Here is a 13,029-nt window from a genome sequence, read left to right on the forward strand (position 1 = left end):
ATATTTAATTATTGAATTATTTAAATATTAATTAAATATTGAATTATTGAATTAAATTCATATTTAAATATGAATTCTCATTGTGCTTGCTGCCTTTGGTATCTACATCACTTAAATTGACAAATCCACGAATGGGAGAGGAAGACTTTTAAATACTTTTAAGTCTGAGATATATATATATATATATATATATATATATATATATATATATATATATATATATATATATATATGTATGTATGTCTGGTACCCAGAACAAAGAAGGGACTTTCCACATTTCATGCTACAAGCCATGTCATAGTTGAAGCTAGAATTCAGGCCTTCTCATACTCTATATACAATGGTTCTTATTGCAAAGGCCACGATGCTATGAAAAGAGCTACTTAATGAGTTACTGGTTTGGAACAAAAGCTCTTCAAGCTCTTTAGTATAGCTACTTCTCTGAGTTTTAGGGAAGCTCTTTTGGGAAGGGAGCTCTTCCACCAGATTATAAGCTCTGTGAGGGCAAGAATGGTATCTATTAAACTCAGTTTCTACTTGAGGTGTCAATTTCTTTTTCCAAATTGATTTTAGTTCTTTGTTAAAGAGAAGGTCCCATTGTATGTAACACAACAAACATTTCTATCACCTGCCATTTTCCTTATGCCGTTGCTTCTAGTTTTATATTTCTGGGTGTTCTCTATGTCCTCTTCTAGACGTATGCTCATTGAGGTCAATGATTTTTTTAAAATATATTTTAAGATAGATTTATTTCACTTTTAGATACGTGTATATGTACATATCTGTGTGTGGCATGTGAACATGACTGGAGTTTTCAGAGGCCAAAGGCATGAAATTCTGTGGAGTTTGAGTTTGAGGAGGTTGTTAAACCACTTGACATGGGTGTTGTGAATCAGTTTAGTCTGGAAGGACAGCAAGAGCAGCAAGAGCTATTAAGCCCTGAAACATATCTGCAGCCCCAATTATTTTTATCTTATTCACAACTGTGCCTACTATTGCTTTCCCTATAGTAGATGCTCAGTTAATATTTTTTGGTGATAAACTAATTTTATTTCATTTCTTTGAAATCTCATTATATTAGGTTGCTCTTTCTTTGCTGTGATGAACAGCATGGTTAAAAGAAACTTGGTGAGGCAAGGGTTTATTATATCTTATGCTTCCACATCATAGTTTATTATTGAAGGAAACCAGGGTACAAAGTCAAGGCAGGAAACTGGAAGCAGGAATTGAAGCAGAGACTGTGGTGGAATGCTGCTTACTGGCTTGCTCCCCATAGCCTTCTCAGATTGCTTTCAGTCCCAGAGAATGTCATTGTCCATGGAGAGGTAGCCCCTCCAACATCAATAATTAATTAATCCAGAAAATGCCTCACGTGGTTATCATTTCAGGGGTATATTTTTGACACACCTGACCATATATTTTAGAAAGGATTATGGCAGACTTTTCAGATTTGGGCTAGAAAATTCATTGAATGATCAGATCTCAGTGGGGTGTTCTGTGTGAGCTTGGAAGTTAAGCACGATGAGAATGGTGTAGATAGTGGAGGCCTGGATTGTACAGTTTCAGAGGAAGTTTTGAGAGTCCCTTAAAGACTCTGTTGGGGCCCTTGAATTACAAATTCTTAAATTGAAACCTCTTCTTTACTGGTACATTTTGTTGGGAGAGCCCAGCTCATTTTGGACACTAACACTTCTGAGCTGGTGATTCTGAGTGTGTAAGATAATAGTCTTAGCAAGCCTGGAGAAGTAAGCCAGTAAGTAGCAGTCCTCCATGGCCTCTGCATTGGCTCTTGCCTTCAAGTTCCTGCCCTGTTTGAGTTCTTGTCCTGACTCCTTCAGCCATGGAGTATGAGCCAAAATAAGGATATGGAAGCCAAAATAAATACTCTTCAAGTTGTTTATGGTCATGGTGTTTTGTTACAGCAATAGACACTGTAACTAATAAAAAGGTGTTTTACTCGGTTGAGATTTTTCTCTTTCTAGATGACACTGGTTTTATTAAATTGACAAAAATAACTGACACACCCAAAAAAACACCTACTTATTTGGAATTGATTGCCTCCTACATCAGTGCCTAACTATGGTAAAATCTCAGGTTTATATTCTGTATTTTTCTTCTGTTCCCTCAAAGACACCATTCTTTTCCTTCTTTCAGCAAGAAGGAACACAAGAGAGACAAAATGGTCTGCATCAACTCAGTGATACAAGGGGCAATAATCCCATCTGAATTAGTGAACACACACTCACACACACACACACACACACACACACACACACACACACAAGCTTGTCTTGTAAATTCATAATTTTATGTATTTTAGGAATAAATGTTATGGTTTATGAAAACTCTCTAGAATAATTGAATCAGACTAACTACCATATTTATTACCTCAAATATTTACATTTTGACCATGTGATTTGACATTTAATCTTTGTAATTTTGAGAAATACAACATACTGCATTTAACTACATTTACACTCAGGCCTTTGAGACTTAGTGTATTTTGACTCTTTTCTTCTCATTTCACATGCCCAGACTCTGTAAGCATCATTCTACTCTGTGCATTTGAATTTGATGGCTCCAGATTTCCCAGCTAAGTGAGAACATAAAGTAGTTGTCTTTCTGTGCCTGGTGCATTTCATCTGGCATAATTTTTTGTGCTATGCGTTGTAAGCCATGGAATATCATTCCTTTTAGGGTTGAGTAGTAGGAGGATATATTTTAAAGTAATGTAATTTTTGAGGAGAAGAGCAGTCTAAGAGTTGCCATTCCTAGGTGAGCAGTTATTGACAGTTGATGGGCACTGGAAATGTGAGAGTCAGTTTTTCTTTAAAAGTGTGGCTCTAGTTAGGGCTACTATGCTCTGGTGGATAGCTCTAGATCCATGAGTCTGTTGACAGAGAGAGAGAGAGAGAGAGAGAGAGAGAGAGAGAGAGAGAGAGAGAGAGAGAGAGAGAGAGACATAGTCAGAGAAACGAACAGACACACAGAGAGAAGCAGAGACACAGAGAGACAGGGAGAAAGTTGGGAGTGGGTAGGTAGGGTGGGTTTGGGGGAGCTGGGGGGGAGGAGTGGGGAGTAAATACGATCAAAATCCATTGTATGCATGCACAGAATTCTCAAAGAATTAATAGAAAATACTATATGAAAAAAGAAAAACAATTTTCCCATTGAAATATTTACAAGAGGTCATTGCATGTTGGTTTTTCCTTCCTTCCGTGATAAAGGCCCTTTGGTGGACCTTTGTAAGAAACAGATAAGCCTGTTTGACTGGGACTCTGAGCAAGAATATGGAAAGAGAAGAGTATAGTCAATTTGTTTCTCTTTTTAAAAAAATTCGCTGGACCCCTTTTAATTCTTTCTTTCTTTCTTTTTCTTTTTTTTTTCTTTTTTTCTTTTTACAGTGTTGAGCATTGAACTCAGGGATTTTCACATACTAGTCAAATGGTCTAACATGAAACAATAATTACAACTCTTAAAAACCCATTTATTTACTTCATTTATTTTGTCCTTTTAAGAAGCTCTAGCAAAGCTCTTAGCCTAACAGTCATAAATTAGTGAGGCTTTCAGTACATGACCACTTTGCAAGATAAAAGGATAATTGACCCCAGTTTAACATTTTTTAGCTATAGCTAATATACATATTTATTTACATTACTACATAATTCTATTCATTCATGGATTGACACAAACCAATGAAATCCTGCCTCTTCCATTTGCTACTTGTGACATTACTTACCTTATCCATTAAATAAGAATAGGGAGGTGGGTAGATCTGAAAGGAGTTACAGAAAGGGAGTGAACATGATCAAGCACATTGTGTGAAATTCTCAAGCAAATAATAAATATATTTTAGAGGGATGCTTACCATATTGCTCTCATGAAACTATGGTAAAGATTACATTAGACTAATATATATAATCAATATCTATCTGTCTGTCTGTCTATCTATCTATCTATCTATCTATCTATCTATCTATCTATCAATGCAGTTCCTCACAGTGAGCTCACAGAATTTGTTTATTGTTGTGATTATAGTTTAAAACAATTATTTTGACAGACCCAATGATTTATCTGGTTTCACCAAGAAAGGTGGTTGTATTAGATTCGCCTTTAGTCAGGTCTGCATTATTCTAATCCATTTATAAGTATCAGTAGCCCTTTTACTCACACACGCTGGCCATTCTATAAGGGTACGTTTTCATCTTTGGTGCTTTGGCTGGAACCCAGAGAATTGATTGTGCTAGGGAAACAGTGAGCTGCAACCCTCAACTCTCACATATATATTAAAAATAGCTGTACATGCCTTTAGTCCCAGCACTCAGGAGCCAGAGGTAGGCAGATTTCTGAATTCAAGGCCAGCCTGGTATACAGAGCAAGTTCTAGGAAGGAAAGCCAGGGCTACACACAAAAACCCTGTCTCAAAAAATGAAAAAAGGTATGGTTATTAGCATATTACAGCTCACATTACATATTTCTACTCTTATGTATTATTTTCCCCTTGATATCAAATACAGAACTTTGGATGCAGTAAATGTTTAAACACCCCCTTTAAATAAATTTCAGATGTTGTTGATGATTTAAATGCTAAAATTTATTTTATTGGTACCACTGGCTGTGTATGGACCCTCAGTGAAACCTCTGTCCCCAGACTCAGGTGTAAAAGAAGTTTTTTTGTTTTAATTCTGATCAGAGTGTGTCTTACACATTGCATCAACCTGTAGGTTTCCTCTCCCAGGAAGCCCAGTGCAATCCTGGGCAGAGCAATCATCAGGGTTGGGGTGGAGTGTGTGGACATCATTCATCTCTTGCACAGGAAGTGGCCATAACATTGCAATTGTCTTTGGGCCCCAAGGTTTCCCAAAGTAAGTGGAGATGAATGCCCAAGGAAATGAAAAAGTTAAAAAGGCGCTTTCCTGGTTCTCACATACATGCAAATAAGCTAAGAATCTTGGGGAGTTAAGGCCAGGTGGTCTTCCTCATTTGCTTATGCACTTACTCATTCATTTAGTCACTTGACAGTCCTGGGGAAACCAGTCAACCCCTTGCTTTGGGAAGACAGTAAAGGATTAGAAGTAGTCCTTCTTACTTTGGGTTCCTAATAAAAATGGATGTTTAAGGGCAGTGTAGAAAACTACTGATTTTGCTGGAAGTGATCAAAAGAAGATTTTTCTAATGAGAAAAAGCATCAGTTTTATATCTTTACCTTTTAAGATATAGCTAAAACCTTATTCTTCTAAGAATCTGTCTAATTTGTCAACACCTTTTCTCCCATCCTGGAAGAATTATGTATTTTAACCTATACTTCTGATGACACTTTGTGCCTTCATAAAACAATTTGTCACATTCTATAGACTGCCACAGTTTCTGTCATACATTTTTGTTTTCCCCTTTTCTATACTCCAAGAACCCACAAATCTAAATAAGCAAAAGCTTTTTTAAGGTCACATAGTTAATGAACCACAGTGTTGAGGTAAAGGACCCTGTGTCAGTGTTCTTTCTCATCTAGCACTGAGTGAATATATGAATACATATATAGAATGGGTCCCATCACAGCCTGTAAATTCTTCTTACTCTCCTCTCTTTTTTACTCACCTTCCTTTCTTCTTAAACACAACCATTGAAGAAAGAATATCAAATAGGAATCTGTTTGACTGTTTACTCCTCTGAAAAAGTGTGGACAAGAGGCAGAATAAATGAAGACACCTTCACTGGGTATGGTGGCACATACAAGTAATCCTAGAACTTGTGTGGCTGAGGCAAGAGATTGCTGCTATTTGAATTTTTGGTTAGTCTGAGAAAGTTTCTGAAAGCTTGGAACTTAAAAGGGAGACTTCGTCTCAAAAAATAAAAATAAATCAAACAGCCTCTTTGTGCTGTCGTTGCAAGTTTGGCCCTTACCAACGTGTTTTGTGCTTGCAGAATAAGAGGAACTTCCAGGACTTTAGTACCCTTTGTCCTAATTTGTATTCTTGTCATAGATGGCTTTTGACATAACCTATATGTCTGTAATAGTTTCTTTCCTGGACCTTCCATAGTGCTGCAAATGGGCACCATTAATTATTGCTTTAGTAGAGCTATTGTCTCTAGAAGATTCTTGTTTAGAAGTCAGTGGAGATGGCTGGAAATGTAGCTCAAACAGTTTGAGCATTTTTTTTGTTTTTGTTTTTGTTCCCTGCCCCCCTGGAGCTGGGGACCGAACCCAGGGCCTTGCACTTGCTAGGCAAGCGCTCTACCACTGAGCCAAATCCCCAACCCAGTTTGTGCATTTTTTAAGCATGTGAGAATTCCGGGCATCAATCCCCAACACTAAAAAAAAAAAAAAAAAAAAAAAAAAAAAAACCAGAGTAGCCACTAGACTACTTTAACTGAGGGAATATAAAAGGAATGACCTGCTGAACTCCACTTTTCCGGTGTTAGTTGAGAGAACATGGTCCCTACCTGAAAACTTCTTTATTGCTTTCCTTCTACTACAAGCCTTAGTCAGAAACCCAAAAGAAACCGGAGTCAAATCATTCTAGAACAGAAATCTGGAGACATTAGTTTCTGGGCCTACACTAATAAATTATGTTGATGGAAGGAAGTTATTTGAAAACAGTGTTAATGTGAATGGATCCTTATTGTAGGCTATTCTCAGAATCTTAGGGGCTGTAATCACAAGAGAACACACAATAAATAAAAAGTATCAGGGATACAGTCATTAACAAAGGAACCATGGACTGTTTGAGCTAGAGAGGCTGAGAACAATGACTCACCTCTGCTGTTTAGAGAAAAAGACAGAGTTGAGACTAAGTCCTCATAATCCCAACTCTTAGGATGGGCCCATTTTGCTTGAGTCTGAATTTATAAAACTTTATATGGCAGGAACAGACTATTTACAAAAGCTTGAATATTACCCAGGGCCTTATTTCTACTAGTTTAGGTGGAAGGTTACAATTTAAGCAGTGCAAATATTTAAATTTATTCCAAGTAGAACTTGAAAACATCACAGGACCTGCTACCATCTTTTATCCTCTGCGCTGTTAGAATTCAAGGTTGAAGGACCCAAATAAGAATCCATCATCTTTCTGGTTGTGAATGAAAACTTCCCAGGGATTGTGAACACAGAACTTTAGAATACAACTATCTCATTGTCTTCCCAAATTCTTTAGTTTTCTTTCTCATCCTGAAGGTCACGCTGACTTAAGGGTGTATAATTATCTTTTATTTTTTATTTTAGTTACCTTTTCTCATTCTTTGTGGTTAATAAAATAAATTTTAAATCATCCTAACATCTAGAGCAATAATTGAATGAAAAGTCTGCCTTCCCCATTAGTTCCTGGTATTGTTGGCTTAGACAAGCAATTTTAGCTACAGTTGTGTGTCAGAGATTTGCCAGCATATTCAGTGCAGCAAATTGGTTAGAATGTGGCTTCTTCCCCTTGTGGGATGTTATTAGGAGTGAGAATGCAGATTCCCTGAGCCTCAGAGGGAGGGAACAATACACTAACAACGTTTCTGAATACCTCGAACCATGCTTGAGGTTCAGATCAAGCTGCATACTGGGAAGACGTTCCGGGTAATGTTGAGAGGTTCAGCCTTGATGTTGAGAGCACACTTCCTTCCACAGTGGATATAGCCTAAATTAGATGATCTCCGGGATGGCTTAGGAGGCGCCAGCTTCTCAGGAGAACTGCCCTTTGTGATGCACTCAGAGATACATTGGGCCCCAGCCAGCTGGGGTCTGGTTTTTAGGTCCACAAAGGTGCTCCTGCAAAGATGGAAGAAAGGAGCTCCCACTTCTGGAGATAAAGAACCAGAAGCTTCTACATTCTCTATTTGTGAATCCTTTAAAACTTTTCTATAGTCGAGGATCTAGAACCATTGGGGAAGAACAGTCATATCCCAAAGAGAACTAGCTTGTCTTTAAAAGGGGTGGGGGTGGGGGTGAGAGTGAATCTATTTCATTTAGTCTGTGCTAGGCCTTGGCAATTATGTAGCTGGTTCTGTACGTCAGGAGAGAAGCAAAAGTGCTATTCCAGGACCAGAAGCCACGTTCACAGAATAAGATTAATATCAGTTTGATGGGGATGATTTGCCATACATTTGCTTCAAATTTTACAGTTTGGCGATAGATTTTCATTAGATAATATCATAGCTCCAATATTTGAAGATTCCCTCAGTTGCTCTAGGGAAACTTCCTTGCTTCATGGGCAGAAGGCAAAGGCAAATTGTAACTTCCTGCTTTCCCACTCGGTAGCATGGGAAGTCGGTGTTTTTGGAGGTTGAGAGTGGGTGGAGACAGCAGTAGGGGCTATTGCTGCATTAGCAACTACTCCTTTCACAATAGCTCTGTTTTGTCATTATGTACCCAGATTTCCGTTGGTTAGCCTCAACTTTATCTTCCTCATTTCTGTTTCCCCTTCATGACAACAAGAGTCCTTCAGAACATGTGACCTTCCTGCTCACAACATAAAACTCAGCTTTCTGTGGCCTCTATACTTCGGCTCAGTCCCTATATCCCATCCAAGACAAAGGCACCACTTCAATGACAGGTATAGTATCTACTTGTTCTCTTAGATTCCCATGCTGAAACAGTGCCCACAACAGCAAACAGTATTCTGGATATGCCTAACTGACTTTCAGATCCTAGTTATTGATAAAAGGTCAAAGATAAGACTGATGAATTTTCTATTGGCTTTCTTTTCTAGAGAATGTGACAGAGTGAAGGGACCCAATACTTTCTAACAAATTATGGCTTTTAGAAGATAGTAATGTAGAAAGTAAATGCTCATCAGAGCCAGGAGTTAGGAGTTCTGAACAGCATTTTAAATTTTGTCCTATATCTGTTAACTTTTCTTTGAGTGAGTTGTTTCTACAGTCTAGCACTCAGTGTTTGAGTGTCTTTTGCACAGTAGAGAAAGAAAAAGGTGAGATGCTGTCTAATGTGTTAGCCTCGATAGCTCTTATTTTGAAGGTTACCAGTCTTTGGTTTGGAAAGGAGATGAGACTGTTGCTTGAATGTACACCTCTAGGCAGAACCGAACATTCCTTAGAAAACTGCTGGTGGTCTGAAAGGTATGACTGAAAGATGAAAGGTTCTTTCTTTTCTAGTCTTATAAGTCACTACCCCAATTTCAAAATTTAAAAGTCACATAGAATAAAGTTTGGAAGTAGGAAGAGAACAAATATATATATATATATATATATATATATATATATATATATATATATCAGAGAGAAGAAAAGGTAGTTTCCCAAGACCACACAGAAATCCTATAGCATAGCTCAGTCTAATCCCAGGACAGTGGTTTTTGTTCTTCTGCTTTAGGAGGATGGGGATACCAAGAAATAATGGATATACTGCAACTGAGGCAGGTGACTTTTCTTATATTGGAAGAAATCTGGATATTTGGACATGGTTCTGAGTACTTCTTTATCACCAAATGCATTTTCTGATATGTGGCTTATTCTGGACATTTATAGATTTCTTTTTGGTAAAATCGTACACTTCCTTTTATCAAGTTTATGCCTTCCAATTTCCTTCATGAAGACTGACGACTCTACTTCTCGTTAGGAGCAGCTTTGTGGAGCTATCTAATGGAAGACTTTGCACTCTCATGGGAATAAATGATGCTATTTCAAATCAGATAAATAAGCTTGGAGTCCTCAGTTATCACCCCATGTAGTCATCTATTTTCTTCATTCTATGGGTCTGACTAACCTTAATCAACTAAACTTGCTTTTCTTCTATGTATTCTTCTGAATAGGTGTGAACTGGAACATCAAGAATGAAAATGAAACAGGCCCATATCCAGCTTAAGGACTGACTCACCCATCAATCCTGGAGAAAAGTATTTGTAATAATCTTTTCAGTCAGTGCCCTAGCCCCTTTCATAGCTCTTTTCTAGTCTTCTTGGGGGTATATTAGGTCAGACAGGGCAAATGAGAGGCTATGGATAACTCTAAAGTGTCCATCCCTTCTTACAGCAGGTGATAAACAGATGGTGACAGGAAAACCCAAACCAATAGTCCATTACTCCATTCTCTTTTAATCACTCTTCTTGGCTTTTACTAGCTCCAGAGTTTGAAATAAAGTTTCTTTAAGGACTCTTAGAAAAAGCTTTAGAAATTTCATACAACAATTTTCAATTACCTTGAGATATAAGACTTCTGACTCCATTTCTAGAGATGGTAATTGAAGCCTAAAAAATGTATTCCACCTGCCATTGGCTAGGCATGTTTTAGTATCCAATTTTGCCTGTTTTTGTCCACTGGGTTACATGTGGTAGCCATGATAGTTGTTTGGAAGAAAGAAATGCTTCGGGAAGATGTAGGCTGGATTGGGAGACAGGGAGTAGAAAATGTAATTTTGATCTTTAGCTTTAATATTACCCCAAATTATCAAATTGGAGCTATGTGTTAACCAGTTACATTCAATCAAGAGTTTAGGAAAAACAAATGCATATTCGTCCTGAAATACTGTACAGAGAATCATTTCCATTCCTAGTAATTTTGGGATTTATCAAACTTTTGGTATCAGTGTTTGATACATACCATCTATTTTTAAACCTACATTTAGACCAGGGTAGGACAAAATTTGATACTGTCAACCATTTTGAGTAACAGGATCATGATGCTAAACAAAATATAAAATAAATTGAGATGGCTTGGCTCTTCTGGCTGCATCACTGCCCCGGTAGCTACAAGTTCAAACATCCTAATGCTGCCCTGCAAAAGCCACTGCCTGGTTTGCTCTTTGTTGCTGTTCTTCTCCCTTTTTTGCAGGGGAATAGAAAAAGCAGACAAGAAAGAGTGGTGGGGTGGACAGCCAAGGGACACAGTGAGCTGATGGATGATATAACTCCCAAACTGTAAACAACTTATTTTATGACCTTTTGCAAGACTTTCCCTAAACATTAGAGTTCATTTTCTCATTTATAATCTTGAATGGGTAAAACTAGATGACGTGTAAGGGCATTTTAATACTATTAATTCTTTACTATTTATGAGAAAGGGCAACCAAGCTAGACAAAACTGACTAAGGCCACAAGAAATTACTGTTTTGATTCTGTAAAATAAATTATCAATCTTTTTCCCTGTTAGTATCTATTTTATTTAATTTTTATTTTAAAACACATTTTAGTCACTTTTCTCTATGTACAGGGGATCAAGTACAGAGTTCTATATATGTTAGGTAAGTGTTCTGCTACTGAGTTTTATCCATAGACCTTGATATTTGTTTGTTTGTTTGTTTGAGAAAGGATTACATTACATGGCCCAGATTGGCTTTAAACCTGAGGTTCTCTTACTTCTGTCTGTGAAAGCTTATATTCACATATCTACAATACCTGGCTATAGCCACAAATTTTGAGCATTTGTTAGGTAACAAATACTAAATTAATAGTTTTATAGGCATTATCACATATTTTCATCATGATATTACACACATTTTTGTGGCTATAAAAACTAGGTTTCAGGGACTCACTTATTTAAGGTGTTCAGCTAGTTAATGGTGGAGATAGAATTAAAGTCCAGTTTTTAAAATCAACATCTAGGTACAAAACCAGGATGAACATAGCATAAAAGAAATTAATAGTAGGAAGGAACACAGACATTGTCTCTGAGGCTTTTTCACATCATGGAGGCAGAATGATGACAAAATTGTCCTGTTTCAACTAAATAGAAGAGTTAATTGAGGCTTGGGTCACCAGAATTTTCAGACAAACACTCAGAATCCCGGTTTTGGTTTTGCACTTTAGCCTGTTTTGGTGTCTTAGCCAGTCATGTTAGTGTCTGCCATTTGTCTCACTCCCAGAGTAAGGTATAATCAGCCCATTTTTTTTCCTTTCAGGTGCATATCTTCCAGCATGTTCTTGCTGCTCATCCAAGGCTCCTGATCTGGCCTTCTGCAGTGTTACGCTCCGTGTATTTGACAAGCTGAGTTGGACACTCTGTGTGGTAGAGTGTCAGTTTGTCAAATACCCCAAGTGTGGCTCATGCTTATCAGCTCCAGGTCCAGGACTGAGCAGATAGCCTGCTGTCTTCATATGAGTGCTTATGAAACATGAAGCTCTCTGGAGTTATTCTATGGCTTTTTGAGGGAACTATAGCAATCCTTCAGAGGACATGAAAATAGGAACAATGAAACTCTGGGGCCTCTAAGCCTAGTATGCATCATGTACATTGTGAAAAATGCCGTGGACTGCACAATGGTCTTGAGAATACATAAGGGATACTGGGAATAAGAGTATTATTTGATTTGTTAATAATGTCTTTTTTCACATTCCTCTTCTTGCAGCCGGGACAGCAGAATTTTCATACAAGCATCATGAATTCTATGAGAACATAGGAAATAAATATCCACTGTCTGACCTTCGGAGCACATCTTACTCTTACCTACATTTTCTTTTTTCCTCTTTGCTTTTATCCTCCTTAATTCTTGTCCCTGGACTTTCAGACCCCATGAAATTCCAGTTTCTCTTGGCAATATCGAAAGTTAACCTGTACTTTTCTTTACTCCTTGAATAAACACATACTGGCATGTGATCTTATATGCCCTGCCACCCAATATATCCTCTAAAGTTGTCAGTGAATTTTTCCAGGGTATGTTCTTGAATACCCTATTATATTGTAAGAGTCTAGAGCTTATTATACTGGCTTGATTGCTGTTTCTCTTATTGTTCAACATTTTAATTGTTTAATAAATGTTTACCAATTAATTGATATTTTACTAGTCCATTACCTTTAGGTATGTAGGTCAAATACCAACCAGGGTTTTGTGAAAAAAAATCTAACTGTGGCTAGTCCTATGCTATAGTGTATACAAGGTGGTAACCAAAAGGGATTTATATTTTCACTGTGAAATAAGATTTAGGTCTGGGGCAAGAGAGCAAAAAGAAAAAAAAATAGATTCAGAGGGAAATAAATTTTGTAGTTATTATTTTTTTTAACACAGGTCTTTTAAAACAGAATTTTCTAAACTTTTAATATTCTAATGCTGCACTGGGGTACACTTCTAATGTAGAGCTATAGAATGACCTCCAATAT

The 13,029-nt window shown here is 37.4% G+C and overlaps 1 long non-coding RNA gene and 1 other non-coding gene across 3 annotated transcripts; both read left to right on the plus strand.

Annotated features, from left to right (window-relative positions):
* Window positions 1-7,967: 7,967 nt before the first annotated feature.
* Window positions 7,968-12,701, plus strand: LOC120099372 (uncharacterized). 2 transcript variants are annotated; one of them, XR_005498531.2, is made up of 3 exons: window positions 8,379-8,534; window positions 9,750-11,176; window positions 11,834-12,701. It is a non-coding gene; the product is annotated as an uncharacterized LOC120099372 (long non-coding RNA). The 2 variants fall into 2 exon arrangements; XR_005498530.2 differs by having other exon boundaries at window positions 7,968-8,534; window positions 9,750-12,701.
* Window positions 11,880-11,989, plus strand: Mir223 (microRNA 223). Its single transcript, NR_031936.1, has one exon. It is a non-coding gene; the product is annotated as a microRNA 223 (primary transcript).
* Window positions 12,702-13,029: the final 328 nt, after the last annotated feature.

Source organism: Rattus norvegicus, chromosome X, assembly GCF_036323735.1.
Source record: "Rattus norvegicus strain BN/NHsdMcwi chromosome X, GRCr8, whole genome shotgun sequence".
In the NCBI taxonomy this organism is placed as follows: Eukaryota; Metazoa; Chordata; class Mammalia; order Rodentia; family Muridae; genus Rattus; species Rattus norvegicus.